The 21,662-nt window shown below is 46.3% G+C and overlaps 1 long non-coding RNA gene across 1 annotated transcript; it reads left to right on the forward strand.

The window, feature by feature from the left end:
- Window positions 1–17,054: 17,054 nt before the first annotated feature.
- On the forward strand, window positions 17,055–19,032 carry LOC127338953 (uncharacterized). Its single transcript, XR_007874555.2, has 2 exons — window positions 17,055–17,216; window positions 18,667–19,032. It is a non-coding gene; the product is annotated as an uncharacterized lncRNA (long non-coding RNA).
- Window positions 19,033–21,662: the final 2,630 nt, after the last annotated feature.

Genomic DNA, 21,662 nt, shown 5'->3' on the forward strand with positions numbered 1-21,662 from the left:
CACAAGAACCAAGGTCACACAAGAAGCTGAAGCATATCAAGCTGCGTTTTCATTCGATTCGCGAATACATCGAAGATGGAGAAGTAAAGATTTGCAAAGTACACACTGATCTGAATGTAGCAGATCCGTTGACTAAAGCTCTCCCTAGGGCAAAGCATGACCAACGCCAGAATGCCATGGGTGTTAGGTAACTTACAATGTAATCTAGATTATTGACTCTAGTGCAAGTGGGTGACTGTTGGAGATATGCCCAAGAGGCAATAATAAAGTTCTTATTATATATCTTTATGTTTATGATAAATGTTTATATACCATGCTATAATTGTATTAACCGAAACATTGATACATGTGTGTTATGTAAACAACAAGGAGTCCCTAGTAAGCCTCTTGTATAACTAGCTTGTTGATTAATAGATGATCATAGTTTCATGATCATGAACATTGGATGTTATTAATAACAAGGTTATCTCATTATGTGAATGATGTAATGGACACACCCAATTAAGAGTATCATAAGATCACGTCATTAAGTTATTTGCTATAAGCTTTCGATACATAGTTACCTAGTCCTTCGACCATGAGATCATGTAAATCACTTATACCGGAAGGGTACTTTGATTACATCAAACGTCACTGCGTAAATGGGTGGTTATAAAGGTGGGATTAAGTATCCGGAAAGTATGAGTTGCGGCATATGGATCAACTGTGAGATTTGTCCATCCCGATGACAGATAGATATACTCTGGGCCCTCTCGGTGGAATGTCGTCTAATTAGCTTGCAAGCATATTAATGGTTCATAAGAGACCACATACCACGGTACGAGTAAAGAGTACTTGTCAGGAGACGAGGTTGAACAAGGTATAGAGATACCGATGATCAAACCTTGGACAAGTAAAATATCGCGTGACAAAGGGAATCGGTATCGTATGTGAATGGTTCATTCGATCACTAAGTCATCGTTGAATATGTGGGAGCCATTATGGATCTCCAGATCCCGCTATTGGTTATTGGTCGGAGAGAGGTCTCAACCATATCTGCATAGTTCGCGAACCGTAGGGTGACACACTTAAGGTTTGATGTCGTTTAAGTAGATATGGAATATGGAATGGAGTTCGAAGTTTTGTTCGGAGTCTCGGATGGGATCCAGGACATCACGAGGAGTTCCGGAATGGTCCGGAGAATAAGATTCATATATAGGAAGTCATTTTATAAGTTTGAAAATGATCTAGTGCATTTATGGAAGGTTCTAGAAGGTTCTAGAAAAGTCCGGAAGAAATCACTGTGGAAGGCGGAGTCCCGAAGGGACTCCACCTAGGATGGCCGGCCAACCCTAAGGGGGTGGAGTCCCAGGTGGACTCCACCATAGGTGGCCGGCCACCCCCTTCCAAGGGAAGGTGGGAATCCCACCTTGAGTGGGAGTCCCTGCTTGGGTAGGTTTCCCACCATATGGAAGTTTTTGGGTTGGGGTCTTATTCGAAGACTTGTAGTCCAACACTTGGGGGTTCCACCTATATAATGAGGAGCAAGGGGAGGGGGCCGGCCACACCAAAGCCTTGGCCGCCCCCTATAGTGGCTGGCGCCCCCCTCTCCCCAAACCCTAGCCGCCTCTCCTCCTCCACCTCTCCCGCATACGCTTTGGCGAAGCCCTGCCGGAGATCTCCACCACCACCGCCATCACGCCGTCGTGCTGCCGGGATTCCGAGGACGATCTACTACTTCCGCTGCCCGCTGGAACGGGGAGAAGGACGTCTTCATCAACACCGAACGTGTGACCGAGTACAGAGGTGCTGCCCGATTGTGGCACCGTCAAGATCTTCTACGTGCTTTTGAAAGATGCAAGTGATCATCTTCTGCAACAACGAGATCTAATCTCGTAGGCTTTGGAAATCTTCAAGGGTTAGTCTCGTTATCCCCTCGTTGCTACCGTCTACTAGATTGCATCTTGACTTGGTTTTCGTTCTTGTGGTAGGAATTTTTTTATTTTCTATGCTACGAATCCCTTCAGTCATAGTATTGCTCCATGACATACAATTCAGTGCCAGCGTCCGAGACCCCAAATTTGGCCTCGAGCGCATCCCACGCATCTTTATCATGATCGAAAGCCATGTACTGGTCAACAATATTGTCCCCAAGAATGTTGAACAAGGCCGCCTTAAACATGGCATCGACCTTCTCAAACTTTTCCTGCTCCTCTGCAGAAAGAGGCCCCTCAGGTCTAGCATCTGTGGCGCTAAAATAGCCTAGGTTTGTAAACCATAGAACTGCCTTTGTGCGCCACCTCTTGTAATGCATACCATCAAAGAGGGGAGGTCGAGTAGCGGCAGCCACGCTGCTTGAATTGATTTGCCTATAATCAGGTTTTTGGATTGTTGAATATATAAGCAAATATTCATATGAAATAATCCGTACAAGTAAATGATAAATCATGACTATGAAAGCAACAAATAAACTAATCATGCAGACTAATAAGATAGATGAACATATCACATCTAAACAAGACAAACCGATCGCATCTACTGCAGAAACTATAAGAAGAAACTCTAACAGAAGCTGAACGAGAAATGACAAGATCACATACTTCGCAGCAGCGTCGTTGTCGCTCATGTTGAGGTTGTCGAAGAAGTCGCTGATGTCCGGGAAGAAGTTGTCAGTGTGGAGGAACTCGTCGTCCGATGACGACGTCGTGATGCCAGTAGTCGCGTCGGAGCGCTCCCCAAAAACCTGATTGCCCCTCACCCGTACAGGTTCACGAGAGGTAGGGTTCCAGAGGCCTACTGTCCCGGCGGTCGGCCCATACCGACGGACGGGATGAGGAAGACGAAGGCGGCGGCGCAATGAACTGGAAACAGGTAGTCGCGTATGCGTCTAGTATTGGCGGCTAGGGTTGCGCAGGGTCTTATGTAGTGCGGTTCGGGAAGGTCAGGGGCCACGATCTAGAAAAACCGGAAGGCAAAACGGCTAAGTAACGCATCCGTTAATGACTTAAAATTGATTACACAATTAATTTCCCAAACAGCAAAACAGATAAGCTCGGCTCGGCGAGATTCCCGCAACCCGCGTCGTGACGAGGCGTGGCGAGGCGGGCGGCGGAGGAGGAGTGCGCGAGGGCTCTCTCTCTCTTCTCACTCACTTACTAGGACTACAACAGCCCACCTTATATACCACTCCAACTCTCTTCAAACTAGCAATGTAGGACTAAACTTCAGCCCCACTAGTGCTGCCACTGATTTTGGAATGGGTCATGTGAGTTTCAGGATTTGATAATGGTCCATGGGCGAAAGACCAAATGTCCAAAAATTCCAGCAGTATATATATCCTAGCAGCTCAATCTGATGAGGTATCATGCATGCTTGGGTGCAGGTGCTCTGAGGGTTGTACCTCATAGGAGAGACGCTTCGTACAGGGGTAGTTGGCCGACCCCCGACTGTGATGATTATTGCGGTAATGGTTATCCTCTTGGGCATCGTTAGGCGCTGGACGACGATCACCATGCGCTTGATGTATTGTGAAGTACTGTATATATCGTTCGTTCTACAAATTTCCCTAGTTTGAATAAGCGCCACGGAGCTGGGCTCGTGAATGCTTGCCTTGTGCGCAGTGCGGATTCCCCTAATGTAGTAAGGGCCCTCCGGCACTATCTGCACTATATATTTGTTTGAGATTCGTGCAAAGTCAAAACAGTCAAAGGTTCTGGACATTTGCATTTGAGGCCTCTGAAAAATTCGAAATCATCCCCAAACAGACACTGGAGTATAAAAGCCAAACCTAACCCTAAATCCCCCCACCCAAACCATTCCCTCCCCCAGCGCCGCCGCCCCCACATACTCAGCCCCGACCCGTGCCCTCTCCCAGTTCCTCTCCACCTCCCCGACCACCACAAGCAGCGCGGCGGGCAGGCGGCTTCCCCAGCGGTGGCCCGAGCACGGTTTCCCCGGCGGTGGCGAGCAAGGAGCTCCGGCGAGGAAGCCTTGCCGACGCATGGCACTGCCCTCCGCCGACCTCGTCGCCACCTCAAGCCGACCCTCTCCATCCCGCCGCGGCCTCCTGCGCGCGGCAGCTCCAACAGTCGCCGCTGCATCGGTCGTGCCGCTGCTCGAGCGCCGCTGGCGGCGGACGGGCCGCCTTCTCGTCGCGCGCCACCGGCGTTGGACGGGCTGTGTCCTCATCGCGTGCCACCGCGTGCCATGGTCGGACACGGCCGGGCGTCATCTAGGCCTCCTGGATTCTGGAGATGACTTTTTTATTTCGGATTATTCTATGTAACTTTTATGAAACTTGTATGGATTTTATTTCTGTTTCTCGTTTTGGATTTAGTTTCTTGACATGTCCATGTTTCGTGTTGTATTTTCTTCGATAGCTGCTAAAAATGTCTAATGTGTATGGAACTGTATGAATACCCTCTGAATTTTGTATGAATCTATATGAATTGTGTTTGAATCCTTTGTTAATTAGGAAGATTTTCCTGCGTATGAATTCTATTCTGTAGAAAATCTTCCAGATTTGAATCATCTACGTACCTGTAAATCCTAAGTGAACTGATCTAAAAAAAATAGTATTCTCGGAATATTTTCCCAAACAGTGAAAAAATGGATCTCGAAATAACCACGTATAATTTCCCCAAACTCTAATATATTTTCTATTATTGTCAAAATCTATTATGAACTTCTGCGGACTTGTGAATGTTTCTCATAAAAACTCGTATGAAAAATGTTCATTATATGAAAGATCTTTTTTGGAAAAATTTCTTTGATAGAAATATTTTTAGGTGTTTAGAGAATATTATGTGAAAGAATATTACTGAATTATTCTGTGATGAAACATAAATGAAACTAATATGCATCATCTGCATAATATGCATAATTGTATATAACTGCTATGGATTAAATGCATCTGAATATTAAGAAAAACTTTGGTTTATTTTCAGTCAAAGAAAATCCCCACAGGTGGTTGTGAGATGTGTGAGAGGGAGATGGGGGAGTACTAGCTCTGAGATGTTTGAAATATGAAAAAAGTAGGTGGCTTTCTGCGAAATAGAGATGGACTAAAGATTGGAGGTGGGAGGATCTTTTTGCAACCTTGTTAGCACGAATCTCCAAGAAATTAAGGGTAGAGATAGTACGGGGGGCACTTCCTACATGGGGAGTTGCATTTCTCCCTTGTGCGTGGTCAGACGGCTGTATGAGTCGTGAGAGTGTATGGGTCGCAACAACCAACAATTTGTTTATTGAGTCTTGAGTCCTTGAAAACTGCCTTGTACATCGAATTAAAAATATAAGGAAGATGAAAAGCACAAATATCTTCTCTCTTTCGTTTTGTGCCCTTTTCTACACTTCTATTATTATTATTATTATTATTATTATTATATTATTATTATTATTATTATTACTATTATCACGCGGTAACCGATAATTTGTGTCTTGTTATTGTGCTGGGTAAAGCACATTTATGGGTCTTGTTATTATGCGCACCCATTATGATATCTATGCATAAATTGGTTTTATTTTTTTCTATGTTGATAAAAGATATGGTGTGCGAAAATGTTTTCTATGTTTGTGTCGGTTGCATATAGCCATTGTGGAGGCAGGCCTAAGATGTTTGTGCATCCAAATCATGAAGAAGATTATCTCAACTATACCAGCGGGGATCCACTTGTTCCTATATCAGTGTGGTGTGGGACTAAATCGCTTGATGCAAGCTATTTTCCGCTGCAAGTCATGACATTCCAGCTTGAAAGGGTGTTTGTTTTGAAGTCCTGCACTGTTGGTCTCTTGCCATGCACGCATACATAAACTTTCCACCATCATTATTGTGGACATCGATTGTATCAAGTGTTTAACTTTATACTACACCATAGTCTGTTCCGTCCATTCATAGTTATCACTTATCACACACCGAGTCTGATGCTTGACACTTCATTATTTATAGTGGTAATTCTTGCTAACACAGTTTGGTACTGATTACATTTTGATGTGTTTGTGGTAAAGCTAACCAAGCTCGATCAGGAACATAGCGAAGATTTATTTGTTTGACCGTTCTAGCTGCAATTTCAAGTTAATTACATAAGTAAAGAAATAGCACAATGTCTCAAGAATTCTGACTCGACATAAACCGGAGGCAGCACACATCTGTTTTTAGTCAGTTTGAACTTTTCACCTGCTTCTATCTCAGATTCTCAGTAATTGAAGGCACATGTCAAAAAATACTAGATCACAACAATTGTTTTGGTGTTTATGGCCAAGATAATGTATGTGGAATATAAATATAGTTCAGTACATTGCTACCAGTTCACCTTTAGATTATTTCAGTTAAGAGACATTTATTCCATTCAAACACAACTTCTATTGTCCAATTTTCTTATTAGGATTCATGGTTTGTGGAATTCGGCAGCTATAGTAGGACGTACTATATTTTACGTATTCTTTACATGAAAGTGGTGCCATATTTGACTTGCCAACACACCCATGGAGGATTAAGTCAACTCAATCAATTTCAGTGAGATTTCATCGAAATTCACCAAATTTCATGATTTTGGTAGACACTGAAATAAATAGCTATGGTCAAAATATTTCACTAATTTTAATAATAAACATGGTTTCGAATAAATTTCAAATCACTTTTCAAAAATAGAAATATTTCGATAAATGTTTCTAGAAATTTAAGCCATTTGATCTAAAGGAAAACCGAACTTACTGAACTTCACTAATTTAGGTAGTGACTATAATATTTATGAAACCAAAATTTTAAACCATTCTCCTTGCTAGTTCTGTAAGAGGTACAATTATCTTCTTCCTTTCAACTATCAGGTGTTTGCTGCTAGGGAGTGTAACACCCCGACCACTCTGGATCGGGTCTCTTACCCCTGGAAGCTCTATAGAACCCCTAGACCGGTCCTACAAATTAACTATAGTCTTTTCTACACACTTCGTGCTCATTCGCGTGCATTCGAGATCAACTTCCCGGTCGGATGCCCATCCTCAAATCGCTTCAGGCCAAGAACACTTAACCTTGAAGTTCTTTGGAGATGAGCTTTCAGGAAAGAAGTTGCAACTTGTTGGTATGAGTATTCTATCAATCTTATTAAGCCCTGGGCCAAGATTCCATCATTACCTAATATTCAGAAGTGTTACTTGGGTCCATCATTACCATTCTCCTAGTTGTTTGTTTCGTCAGCTCGATCACTCTGGGCTTAGTTCCATCTTTAGTGTGCCAAATGGCAATGTTGTTCTATAAATAAGATCAAAGATTCAACAAGAAACAGTTAGGACCTCGCACATGATACTACAAACCTTTGATTAGTGTCTGAAGTGGCCCCTTGTTTTCTAAGTGGAGTAGCAAAACTCGTGAAACCACCTCTAGCTTGCAAGAAGAATAAATACCAAGAAAAGGCCGATCTTACTGCCAAAGAAATTTTTCCTAGCCGTCTGGTCTGGATTGAGCCTCTTTAGAGGAATACTTGTTTCTAAATGACGGGAGACACATGAAGTATAGCTTCTGGATTGCTACTATTGTGACTCCTGAGTTTTCTTCCCTTCAAGGTTTTTTTTTGAGGATTCATCTCTCGATGTTGAGATGTCTTAGTCCATGTATCATCTGTGGTTAGATTAAAGCCATAATATTTCATCTCAGCATTTCGGTACCTACTTTTCATGTAAGCAATACATGGAGATTAGAAGCTCTTGTATTTCTACAATTTGAATATACTAACTTTTGAGATACAAGATTACAACGAGATGCGAATTGTAATCTTGTATGTCATCTGCCCTACTGAACTTTACTAATTCAAATCAGGACGTAACGACTTCTTTGTACATGTACTTCATATGAGCAATGGATGTGCAACACCTCCATGTTATATGTCAAAGCTCGGAGGAACGTCGGTGGCGGATTGCTAGATCTTATTGCGCAATTTGGACATGCCACTAGTAGGAAAACCCTTATAGGCGGAGCTTAGTTCTGTGGCGCATCCCTAAAAATGCGCCACAGAATTTTATTTTGTGGCGCACCAGGAACGGTGCGTCACAGAAATAGCTTAATTTTGTGGCGCACTATGGAACACTGCGCCACAAAAACTTGGTGGGGTCCACACCCTGTCACGCTCAATCATTGACTTTACTTTTTCTACGGCCCACTGCACTTGGTGCGCCACAGAAATAACGTATTCTGTGGCGCACTGGCCTCGGTGCGCCATAGAAATAACGTGTTCTGTGGCGCACTGGCCTCGGTGCGCCACAGAAATAACGTGTCCTATATCATGGTCGTACCCCTCCCTCGCCCGTATACCACTCTCTCCCCTCTCCCCTCTCCCCGCGCCGCCGCCTTCCATGGCGAGCGCTGCCGTCGCCGCCGCCGCCGCCTTCCTCCGCGAGGGCCGCATGCCGCCACGCTCCACCCATCCCCGCCACCAGCAGCACAAGCCGCTGCGGAGTGGAGGAGGAGGGGCCGGCACGGCGTCAAGGTGGAGGAGCCGCCGCCGCGTCAAGGTGGAGGAGCCGCCGCGACCTCCACCAGCGCCATCGTCGTCGGTGAGCTCCTCCACAACTGCCGTCGTCGTCAGTGAGCTCCCTCCCCTCCCCTCCCTCTTCCTCCCCCGCGCGAGCACAACGTGCTCGACGAAATGCTCGCTCGGTTGGCTGGCCAGGTCGGCGTGGTTGAGGTCGATGTCGGCGACGACGGTCACGTAGGAGTCGTGCTCTTGCTTGTGCTGCTAGGTTTATTGTTGTTGTTGCTCTGGATGCATTGCTGCTGTTGCTCTGGATGCATTGCCCCTAATCGTTTTGCTTCATATGGTGTTCATATGAACACCAGCTACTAGCAGTGACATGCTATATTGGCTCTATCTGCTCCAAAGGTTACATTTGGAGCCTAGATTGCTAGTGGTTAGTATATTGTTATGCTGCTAATCCTTGTTGTTGCTTGTCTTAAGCAATAGAAATTGTCTATGCCTCTCTGTACTTGCTTACCATTAACTGGTGAGCTAGTGATGCTTATTGGAGTGTTCTATATCAGTGACACTTCTATGCTGCTACTACATATTGGTGTTGGTTATTGTCAACTTATATCACTTGCTATGCCTGTGTGGCTTACTGGATCATATGTACCTGTTGTTTGTGGAGGTTTACTGCCACTTGTTATTGATGAACCATGTGATGGTAATGATTCAATTTAATTCAATGATGTTAATTTGATTTCCATCCTTTGTTGGAAATAAATCCATGTCTGAACCTGTACAAGGTAATGAAGACTTGCTCACTTGGTATGCTACTATGCTACTGTGGTATCCTTGTGAAGATTTACTTGATGGATTCTTGTTAGCTTATGGTATGCTACTATGCTTATAATGCTCTGATTAGTGGGGATGCTTACTGGATCATGTGCATATAGTTCATATAGTTCCCTAAAAAGAAAGAATGCTCCCTGGCCAGATGCTTGATGTCTTGGCTCAGCCAATGATGCAAAGACTGAGGCAAAAACTTGGATAAGAACAGATACTAAAATGTGTGATTTTAAATGGAATGCTTATGATGGTATACTAAAATAGAGATATTCACATTAGGGAATCATGTAAATGAATGCCACTGTGGTATCCTTTGAAGAAAATGGGAAGTTTCTGATGGTTTAAAAGACTAGGTGATGCTAGGTTATTAAGTTGGCTGTCAAGGTTGGTTTTATCTGGTTAACTTGGATAGGCTATGTGTTCTTGCTTACTTATGCATATCCATCTCTACTGGATTGACTAGCTCAGGCTTGACCTCTCTCTTGGCAGCATCACTTGGTTACTACCAAGTGATGAATAATCCCTTATGGTACCCCAGCTTTGTTTTGAACTCAACTGAGTAATGATAAATTTCTATTTCTTGTTGGCTTTGATGAAAATAGAGATATCCACAGTAGGGGATCATGTAAATGAATGCCACTGTGGTATCCTTTGAAGAAAAAGGACTGTTGTTTCGATGGTTTTAAAAGGCTACCTCGTGCTAGGTGATTCAGTTGTCTACCAAGACTTGTCTCATCTGGTTAGCTGGGATATGCTATGTGTTGTTGCTTGTTTAGGCATATCTATCACTTACTGGATTCTTGGTTCTTGATTGGCCTCTCTTTTGACATCACTTGGTCTATATACCAAGTGATGAATAATCCCTTTGGAGCATCTGCTCCATGCATGCTATGTGTGTTTGAGCATCTTGACTTATGTCACCATGGTTGCTGGTTTGTTGGTGTTTTTGTACTTGCCGATGATTAGATGGTTGGCCGATCACTCGTACACTCGGGGGTGGAGCAAGTGAGCCTGGTGTGATGGCACAAGTATCAATATTTTGTGCATCCTACCTGGCCTCGCTTACTCCATCCCTGGATGTTAATATTTGTTTCGACCAACAAAGTATGAGGCATTCCATTTAGTTCATACTAGCTACTTCTTAATTGCATTGGTCTTTCTTCCATTTTAGTGCCGATGATTAAATTGTTTGGTCACTTGTACACTCTGGGGTGGGGCCAGTGAGCCTGGTGCGATGGCACAAATATCAATCTCTTGTGCATCCTACTTGGCCTCACTGACCCCATCCCGGAATGTTAATATTTCTTTCGACCAACAAAGTATGAGGCATATGATATCTAGTTGAGATACCACTTGGCTCTTTCTTCCATTTTAGTGCCGATGATTAGAATGTTTGGTCACCTATACACCGCAATATACTTTGTAGACGGCCCCCCTTTCCCCGGCCGCCGTTCCGTGAACGAGTCCTTGACGAGACAACAACGCCGACCTGCCTCTCCGGTGCAGAACCACGCCAGTCCAAGCCGCCTCCCTTGTGGCCGCAAGGGAGGCGGCTGGGACTGCCGTGGTTCTGCGCCGGAGAGGCAGATCGGCGTTGTTGTGTCGTCAAGGACCCGTTCACGGAACGGCGGCCGGGCAAAGGGGGGCCTTCTGCAAAGTATAATGCGGTGTATACTGCAACTATGGTTTCTGACCATAGTATTTGTGTTGACCAACAATGTATGAGGCACTTATTCCATTTTGTCATTCCATTTGCTTTGGTATTTTCAAAATGCCGATGATTAAAATGTTTGGTCACCGTACACTTGGGGGTGGCGTAAGTGAGCCTGGTAAGATAGCACAAATATCAATCTCTTGTGCATCGGACTTGGTCTCACTTACGCCATCCCTGAATGTTAATATTTGTGTTGACCAACAATGTATGAGGCACTTATTCCATTTTGTCATTACATTTGCTTTGGTATTTTCAAAATGCCGATGATTAAAATGTTTGGTCACCGTACACTTGGGGGTGGCGTAAGTGAGCCTGGTAAGATAGCACAAATATCAATCTCTTGTGCATCGGACTTGGTCTCACTTACACCATCCCTGAATGTTAATATTTGTGTTGACCAACAATGTATGAGGCATTTATTCCATTTCTCTTGTGCATCGGACTTGTTGGTCTCACTGTCTTCCATTTTCATCATAGTAGGAACTGGATGAAGACCCCGATGCAAGCGAGCCTGGTGGATAGAGATGAGGGAGCAAAGGAGGAACCGGATGAAGACTACTTTGTATCTCGAAATTGTGAATTTTGTATGAATTAAGAGTTGTATGCAAAACATTTGACACTTGCCACTATATATGTATCTCGATCGGGCTCTAAGTAATGTGATGATGATGTCTATGTTATATCTGTGCAATGTACATGATATTTATATTATATCTGAATGTTGCTGTATATAACCTGTATATTGCTGTCTATAAACTGCATGTGTATAGCAGGCAGCACAAAATCGTGTATAATACAAGCAAATTCTGTGGCGCACTGAAAACCAATTCTGTGGCGCACGCGTTTCTGTGGCGCACCTAAGCACACGTGCGCCACAGAAACCTTAATTCTGTGGCGCATGGGCCGGTGCGCCACAGAAACCTTATTTTTGTGGCGAAGTTTCTGTGGCGCACCTCCCATGCGCCACAAAATCCATTTTTGGTGCGCCACTGATGATGCTTTTCCTACTAGTGTGATGACATTTAATTTGTTAGGTGAGGTAATGGCCCTAAAATAATGACATGCATGTTAATTTTTGCGGTTTAATATGTTATGTAGAGGTGGAAAATGCATTGGCCAGCAGAATTGAGAGATGCACGTATGAGCAAAAAAAATCATCAACGATCGAAGAATCCACTAGATATCATTTGAATCAAATCTTCACCAAAGATATAGTACTATTTTTTCACAATTAATAGGTTCCATTTTTTGGGTATGCAGCAGTAGATATCCACTTATCCATGCACCAGAGATATATATGAATTAATTGTATTAATGGATATATAAATCCATCATTTAATTGATAATCATAATATTTTATCGATACTCCTAGGCACGAACAATGGCGGGTCTATATAAACACACAACAAGTCACAACATGAACACAAACAAAAAACCATACATTCATACGTGTAGCTGTGTGTAATCCTGTACATCATGACAATGGTGAAGAAGAACACCCTGTGCTGCTTTATGGCCGTCCTCATGGTCGTCATGGCTACTGCTCCTCTCTCAAGCCAAGCACGCAAAGAGGTTACTTATTTTCTTTCTATTTTGCACATGGTGGTGACATAATTTATGTACTATGGGCTACTGCATATGCATGGATGAAATAATTTGAATATCATTTTGGTTCTTTGTTGGCCATGAATGCAGATGGGTGCGACTCCTACTGCTTTTCCTCTGCCGGCGTCATGCTACACGCGCCAGTTGCCGAACTGCACTGAAGACCGGTGCAAGATGTTATGCGGAGGTGCCGCCGGAGCCTCCTGCAACTACCAAGATAGTTGTTGCTGCCCCGTTTGACCAAATGCCCCTGCAGAAGCGAGAATGAAATAATTAAAGATGTCACTACTATATAATTATAATTTGGATAGCATTGGTTTGGTGATATATTTTTTCGAGAATGTTTTGGTGATATTTTCATTGGTCTTGTGGCCAGACTAAGGAATACATGATACTATGTTTGTTCTAATATTGCTAGTGCTAGCACAATGTCGTGTGTTGCAATGGGATAATAATGAGTACAATGAACGTTCCATAACTTGTACACAAATTTAATTTTAGACTATTTAAAACTAAAATATCGAGGAATGGGAAATACACTAAAATATATAAGGTGAATGAAACCAGCAAGTGGTAGAAAAAAAAATTCTGGTTAATCAAGCAAAGAGTAATGGCATTTCGCTACTATATCATGTATCTAAAACAAATGAATTAGAAACTCCCAATGTGTCAATGTATTCTAACCTGAAATCAAGCACTGCTTATTGGTAAGTAATACTCCACCGATATGTCTATTAAACTGTCAACTACAATAAGTTCTTTAGATTTCGCCGAGGAAGAAAATATCCCCTAGATTAGAATAAGGCTCAACCAAAGAAACCAGTGCAATCAATTTCCCTTAATATGGGAGGTATTGATGCTTGGGTCAACCAACTAATGAAAGATTTTTCTTTAATCATCTAAGAGTATCTCCACCGGCGCGTCCCTATATAGTCGTCGGCACACCGACAGAGCATTCTCTATTTGGGGATGTTGCTCCCACACCGGCGACCCTCATACGCCAGCCCGATAGAATTTGAATGTTGGAATGACATTTAAAACCAAAATTCATAGGAAATTCATACAAAATTTATACAAAAGTAACTCGAATTTAAACCTAAATAAAACTTAAACTTAACCCTAATCAAGCATCTAGCGGTGGACCTGCCTCGTCATCGTTCTTCGCCTTTCCCGCCTGCGTCCGTGCCCGCCTCTCGTCCCTTGCTTCACGCATCTAGCGGTGGAGCATGGCGGACATCGTCGCAGGAGCTTGCCGGTGGCGCTGTCCCTGCGCTGCCAGCCTTTGCCGAGAAGCCTCGTTCTCGGTGCGCCTCGCTTGCTCGCGGGCGAACGCCTCGTAGTGGCGATGAGCGTGCAACTCAATGAGCTTCTGTCGCTCCGCCTCCATGAGGAGGCGTCCCGCCTCCTCCGTGGCCGCTAGCTGGCGCGAGATCTCGAGGGCGTGCTCGAGGTTCGCGTCTTTGACGAACTCCCAATGCTCCTCCTTCAACCTCCGGAAGCGCTACGCGTTCAACGATGCCAGGATGTCGCCGCCTGCTTTGGGTCGGCGGGGGCCTGCGGCTGCTCACCCCACGTATTGTGCTGCCTCCTCCATCGCGTCTACAATGTAGGACTCGTGCCACACCGCAAACCGTGGGTCCATGGCGTCGTCGGAGCTGTAATCCGTGTCGGGCTGCGGCTCCGGCTTCGGCTGCGGTGGTGGTCGAGGCGCCGCAGGCAGCGCGCGGCCGTTGAGGCCAAGCATGAAGTACGTCGTCTTAAGACGGGGCGGCATTTTTGAGATGGAGAGGAGAGACTAGTGCGCCGGCGGTAGTGGAGATGAGAGAGTAGCACCGTGGCGGTGGACGGCGTACGTACTAAATAGTGGTGCCAACTACCCGCATTTGCGGTGGCGTAGGTGACTGGATGCCGCGTATTCGTTGCCCTCATCGCTACCTCGGTTTTTGCGGGAGACCATTAAACACTGACGACCTACTTTCCCGCGTCACGGCCGATGCGAACCATCGCGTCCTCTTGCTGACAAGGCGCCCCCACCCGCGAAAACCATCGTGGCGCGAGGCGCCGGCGCACCCGATTCGCGCCCTACGTGAAAGGGCTAACATGGGGATGCCGGCGATTCTATTGAGCTCGAAAACTAACCGAAGTCGTTTGGAACGTACCGGTGCGAGCCCAAAAAACCACGCTAGCCCCCAAAACGCTACGAGAGCCGCCGATGGATATGCTGTAACATGATAATGGCCCTATCAGATGAAGTGCTTCAACTAGAAGGTGGGAGGTGCAATTGCGTTGGACCTGTTGAGACAATCTCCGCCGTATCTGAACGGGAATCCATCGGCTGATCACCCCACCATGCAGCCGCACAGCTGCGCGTGGAAGACTAGGGACCTACCAGCACGGACCGGTCCACCCGTCGGCGTGCTGTGTTAGGCCATCTCCAATAGGACGATCTATTTGGGACACCGAAAATATCTACGTGCGTTTGTTTGCGCCGGTTCAACGGTCGTTTCGACCGTATGTCCATTTGCGTTGGAGTGGCTCCAGCGGCACGACGCATAAATTTTTCCCTTCATAAATTACATTAATAAAAAAACATAAAAAAACTCTAAAAGTTCTAGAAATTCATGCTAAAAGCCTAAAACCTAGCTATTGGCTACTGCTCGTCGTCGCTGACGAGGTCGATGAACTCCGGCGTCAACCATGGAAGCTTGTATGCCGGCGGTGGTGGAGGAAGGGCAGGATGCGGCAACTGCTGCCAGGCCGTCAGCGGCGCAGGAGGCTGTGGTGAAGGTGGCCACAGATCCCAGACTGTTGAAGGAGCAGCAGCCGGCGGGCGGTCATTGGAACGCGTTGGCGTGGCTGGAGGAGTTGCCGGCCTTCCCTACGCGAGCGTCGACTCGTGAAGCTGGATGGCGAGCCCGTCCCACATAGCGAGCTTGTTGAGCTTGTCGAGCTCACTATTGGCCAGTGCCATGAAAATGGCCTCCTCCTTGCTAATGTCCGGCGGCTGGGTCTCTGGATCCCACGCCGGCCCGCCGTCGTCGTGTTCGTTGTCACCGCGCTCGGCCTCGGCGGCTTAGTCGCCCTCATCGTCGACGTCCGCGTCCTCGTCCTCGTCCTCGTCCTCCTCTTCTTCTGCCGCGATCTCGCGATCAAAGTAGTCGAGGTCGCCGAGGTATCCATCTCAGCGGCGTGCGTCGAACTCCCACGTCCCGAACGAAATCCAGTTATAGGAGTCCAGCGTGTACGCCGGATCTTCCCAGAGATCGACCGACAGGATGGCTCAGCGGCATCGCATCTCGTCACGGCGCTCTCGGCCGTCGCGTGGCACGAGGGGGGGGGGACCGACACGCGCCTGGAGTTGAGGTACCAGCCTCCTCCAGGAAGGTTTGGTCCGACCATGGCACATGCAGGTTTTCCTCCGACAGGCGGCGCGCGAACTTGATGCGGACTTACCACCCAACCCACGGCTTCTTGCCACAGCGCGAGCCGCTAGCTTCGTGGTCGTTCTTGGTTTTGCGGAATGGCCAACATTTTTTCCCCATGCTATCAGTCGGGTGAATACGGTGGACTCTGGCAATGGTGTGGTCGGCAAAATGGGTGCCGTCAGCGAACCTTCAAAAGGCTCGGACGCCATCTCGCCTTCAATGTCCTGCCACTGCGATGCCACCCAGCAGCGAACGGTCGCAAAAGCCAAGGCGCGGCATTATTTACGCGGCCCTGAAAAGCTGCAGCGTGCCGCCCGTAAGTTAGGCAGCGCTGAAGATGAAGCATCTGTGCCGCTGTCAGGCGGGCCCGTGCGGACGACCACTGCATCGGCACAGCATCCCACGGATGCAAACCAACGTATTTTCTGGCCGTGTTTGCATCGTTACGGACGGTCCGATCATCAAAGAAAATAAATACGCATTTTCGGTCCACCCAATTAGAGGAGATGCCCTTAGAGGTTCTATTCGATGGTCCAATCGTGGCCCACTGGCCGTCGATCTGAAAGAGCTTTAAGTAGGTGCACGCCTATACTTTATCGAAAAAAGGTGCACGCCTATAAGGGATGAAGGCCGACTGGCCGTCGATTCAGACGGACCGGTGCTCTTGTTGTCTTGTTGAAATACTTATTCCAATTGATACATACTCTAATCCATATTAATTATCTTTAAAATAGGTTTGTCTAAACATAATTTAGAACTAAATTAGTGGAGTCCATGACGTGACTTGAGTGACGCATCGCGAGTACACGCGCCTACGCCTAGCCGGTCCTGTCACTGGTATATCCAACGGTGGAAGAAAACTATACATAGAGCATTACTCCCAAATTAGTGGTCAAAGACCGTGAAGACAATGATGGGAGTTGTCGGAACGAGACACGGACTTTTGCTGGAATATTGGCGCGAGTTATTGGACAGTTTTGGCCTACTTATTGGAAATGAACAACTTTTGGCGTATAAATAGGGCATGCCCTACTCGTCAGTTCAAGGAAAGAAGACCACGCATCCATCCCAACCAACCAACCAACATGGCTTTCTCATCCAGAACCTTGGCCGTGTTCGTGTGCGTGATCCTGGCATCGCTCGCGTTCCTTGCGCAGGACGGCCTCGCCGCCCGAATCCTCGCTGAAGCCAGCGGCCGTAAGTATCGACTCCCCACAACGGGAAAAATGTTTTTTGCCGTGTTTGTCAACATTTGCCGTGTGTCAAATACCGCGGAACACGGTAAAAAGGCCTTTGCCGTGTATATTTGCGAGAAGGTACACGGCAAAGAAAATAACACGGTAATAACAAGAAATGCACACGGCGAAGGTTTGACACACGGCAAAGAAACAAATTAACACACGGCGAAAAATTGCACACGGCAAAGAGACAAAAAACACACAGCAAAGAGTAGCACACGGCAAAGCAGTGAGACATGTGGCCCCGCTGATTGCATTTGACAGAGCCGTCACGGCCCCGTTTTATTTGCTGTGTACCAAAAAAATACACACGGCAAAAAGGTGGCTTTGCCGTGTATATTATAAACACACACGGCAAAGATCTGCATTTTGATTGGTTGAAACCATAGTCTCACGGATCTACCTCTCCCTCCGTTAGATCCTCCAAGATCTAACAGTCCACATTTCTCCTTTCTCTCTCTCCCCTCTCCCTTTGCCTCTCTCTCCTTATCCTCTGTCACGCTCAGGCCATGTGGGCAAAATAATCTTCTTTCTCTCTCTTTTGTTCCCGAACGTGAAGTTCCAGGTCCTGCTGCTCCTGCTCCGTGGCCAGAAAACTAATATCATGATGCTCCTGCTCTACCAGCGCAGCCACACGACGGCGGCGGACGCGCGGGAGCAGCGGCCTGGTGCGGCGGTCGGACAATCGCGGCGGCGGACGCGCGGGCGCGGCGGCCCGGCACGGCGGGCGGACGCTCGCGACGGCGGACGTGCGACGGACGCGTGCGGCGGCATACGCGCTGGCGCGCCGGCGAACGAGCGCGCATCGTCCTGGCGCGGCGGCGGACATGCGGGGGACGCGCGCGGCGACCTGACACGGCGGCAGACACGCGCGGCGATCTGACGCGGCGGCGGACGCGCGCGACCTGGCGCTGGCGGCAGACGCGCGGCGACCTGGCGCGGCGGCGGACACGCGGAGGCCTGGTGGGCCTCAGGCGGGAGTCGCCGGCGTCCTCAATGACGGGCGACAGCTCCGGCGACGCGGCGGCGTCTCCGGCGAACTTACTTTTTTTAAAATCCAAATTAGGCTTTGGTGTGTGTATTTTAAAACACTCGGCAAACTGTTTCTCCGTTAGTCAGCTGTGAAACCGTCAACTTATTTTTTGCCGTGTTCTGGGCGAAGAGGCACACGGCAAACCCTTCGCCGTGTTCCAGGCAGCAATGCACACAACAAAGGCTCTTTGCCGTGCCGATTTTTGCCGTGTGGTCTTTGCCGTGCGCCGAGACACTGCGAATGCTTCGCCGTGTTCCGAAATGCCTTTGCCGTGTATTTTTGGGACACAGCAAAACCTATTTTTCCCGTAGTGCCCTCTCCTTCTCTTTGGTTCGTATATCCTAGCAGCTTAATCAGGAATCATTCTTGGGTGCAGGTGCTCTGAGGGACGCTTCGTACGGGGGTAAATGGCCGAGTCCGAGATGTGGTGATTATTGCGGCAATGGTTATCCTCCTGGGCATCGTTAGGCGCTGGACGACGATCACCACGCGCTTGATGTAACGTTCGTCCTGCAAGTTTCCCTAGTTTGAATAAGCGCCACGGAGCTGGGCGCGTGAATGCTTGCTTTGTGCGTGGTCATACGGCTGTATGAGTCGAGAGAGTCTGTATGGGTCGCGTGAACCAACAATTTGTTTAACTAGAGGATACCCCCTGCGTTGCTGCGGGAAAGCTTTGTCACACAAAAACACACTCTCTCAAAACATATAAGGAGCTAATAGAAGAGTATTCGAGTTGCATTTATCTGCCTCTCCTGGTTTATTATCCACTATCTACTGAAGACCGCCAGCGGCACTCTCTTTACCACTCCCATGCCACCGCCAAAATAGAGTTGTCGCGGATGCGCTGCCTAGACTGGATTCAGAGCAGAGCACATACCGTCATTGCAGGACCTATAGTGAAAACAAAGTAGGTATAGGCAAACAGCATGATTCAAAATAAGAAAAATAATCAACATTGGGTTTCCCTATGTATCCACAATCTAGTGTTTCATCTCGTCACAATATATATATGCTGTGTATTCACATTCACGATCAACAACACCTAATTTTATTTCGAAACAACCAAAAAATAGAGATATTAATACACATATTAATATATTATACAGACATGGTCTCATACCTGATGCATATGTAGAGCATAGCTGAGTTAATCCATATCCGTGCAGAAGAATTGAGCAATGACATACCAAAATGTTTGTAGCACACCAATTTAGATTTTCACTACCAACCATGTCGGTTTAATCAAGAAGACTTCTTATGATGAATATCACAAGGTGACGACACGCATCCACTTTACTAAACTTGGTAATCAATGCTTTGATATAGCCATCGTCAACCATGGGAACAACATACATCAGAATAAAACTGAAACGCTTGTGTGTGTCCGAGGAGATTAATAGGCAGATAGGATTAATTCATGGAATCACTTTAAGGTTTAGATAACAGGATACATGATCATAAAGAAATAAAAATAATATATGGTGATATCTGAATTGTATACTTTATCTTCTTATGTAGATATATAGCAATGGAATTACTGGCCCTGCAGAATTCATCCTGAATGCTGCATTAGCTTCGATTAACTTGAGGCCATGTGATTCCCCCAGAAAAAATGTACTCATGTTGAATTTATTAAATGGAAAAAATAAACTCCCGTTGAACAAAGGGCCAACTGAGGCGCCAATCAGTATAGCACATCAGCAGATTGCTTTAGAAAGAAATTTAGTCCAGGCGAATTAGCCACCTAACATCCAATGATCTGGAGAAATCACATGAAATTGCTTAGTTACGTTATACAACAAAAATAATCACTCAGGACTCCACAAGTATGCTGGCAGGAGGGCAGGAAGAAATCTGAATGGCACTGAACCATCAATAAGCAACCATTGGGAGAGAGCAAACAATTCAGATCGGTTATTACCTATGTGAGGTGAAGACGGGAGGCAGGTAGAGAGAAGAGACATGAAAGGAGGGTATACTGCCTTGGACGTCCGACGCCTCCACGGGTACTTACGTCCCTGTGCATGGTCGATTGTAGCTAATTCCTTGATGGCTGGATCCATATCCATCCTCTTGCATCCCGTCCTGGAGCAACGTATCCAGTGAAACTGGTTGCGGAATGGTGCATGCCGGAGATGACGCCGTCTGGTCAAGGCAGCCGCTAATGAGGCAAAGATCCAAGGAGGATGGAGGGGATGGAAGAAAGTATTTGGTGTGCGTTATGGGGAGAGGAGGGGTCTGAACGTTTCATGATTAATGGAGGAGATCAAAGGGGATATGAGCAGCCGGCGCTGGAATGGAAAGGGATTATATGCACCGAACTGAAGAAAATAGAACAATAGAAATAACATGACATGGGCAAGCTGCATGGCATGTAAAATAAGTTAGTGGGCTGACGTGGCATGGTGATGAGGTGGATAGGCTGCATGTTTAGAGAAATAGGTTAGTGGGGATGAACTATTTAGTTATATAGGATTATTGAGTCTTTGAGTCCTGGGAAACTGCCTTGTACATCGAATTACAAATATAATTAAGGAAGATGAAAAGCACAAATATCTTCTCTCTTTCGGTTTGTGCCCTTTTCTACACTTCTATTTTATTATCATGAGGTAACCGGTAATTTGTTTCACGGTACATCGCTCTGTGTTATCCAACGCCATTGTTCCACTAAAAATGAAGCATCATAGCACATTTGCCCATAACCATGAAAAAAAGATTATCGGTTATATCCAAACTAGTATCAGTCAAGACTAGAGATAAATTACTATTTATAATTTCACACATGCAATTATATTTTCATCCAACATCACAATACTTGGTGGATAAAAGACTATCAATAATATTCAAACTAGTATTTGTCTTGCACACCTTGCCATGGGGCGTCTTGGACACCTGAGCTGGACTTCGTCTTAGACTTCTACTCGGCTGGGCTTCCATCTTAATACTTGGTGGATGGGCCTCCCAGAACATTAATAGTCACACCTTATGTGGGCTACCTTGGGCCATGAATTGGCTATACCAACAATGATCAGGAATTCAGGATGCAAGAACCTCTTCGAAACCTACGCCTTTCTCTGTCTAGACGATGGACGGCTCGCAGAATTCTGGACAAACAAATGGCCCTTAGAGGCATGCTTATTGAGGGACATGATGCCGATCTAGTCCATTTTTGGCAGATACTCGGGTTCTACGTTGTCGTGTCCTTTGATAGTCGTTGGTGGTCGGAGACATCTTCGAGGGACTCTCCATGCAGGCCGTTGCCCAAGACCTGTGACTGTATGACGTGGTGGATGGCATATTGAGCTAGACACCAGCCAATATGACAAAGCAGTGTGGTGGCAATCTGCTGACAGCATCCTCATTGTGAAATCG

This window comes from Lolium perenne, chromosome 3 (assembly GCF_019359855.2).
Source record: "Lolium perenne isolate Kyuss_39 chromosome 3, Kyuss_2.0, whole genome shotgun sequence".
In the NCBI taxonomy this organism is placed as follows: domain Eukaryota; kingdom Viridiplantae; phylum Streptophyta; class Magnoliopsida; order Poales; family Poaceae; genus Lolium; species Lolium perenne.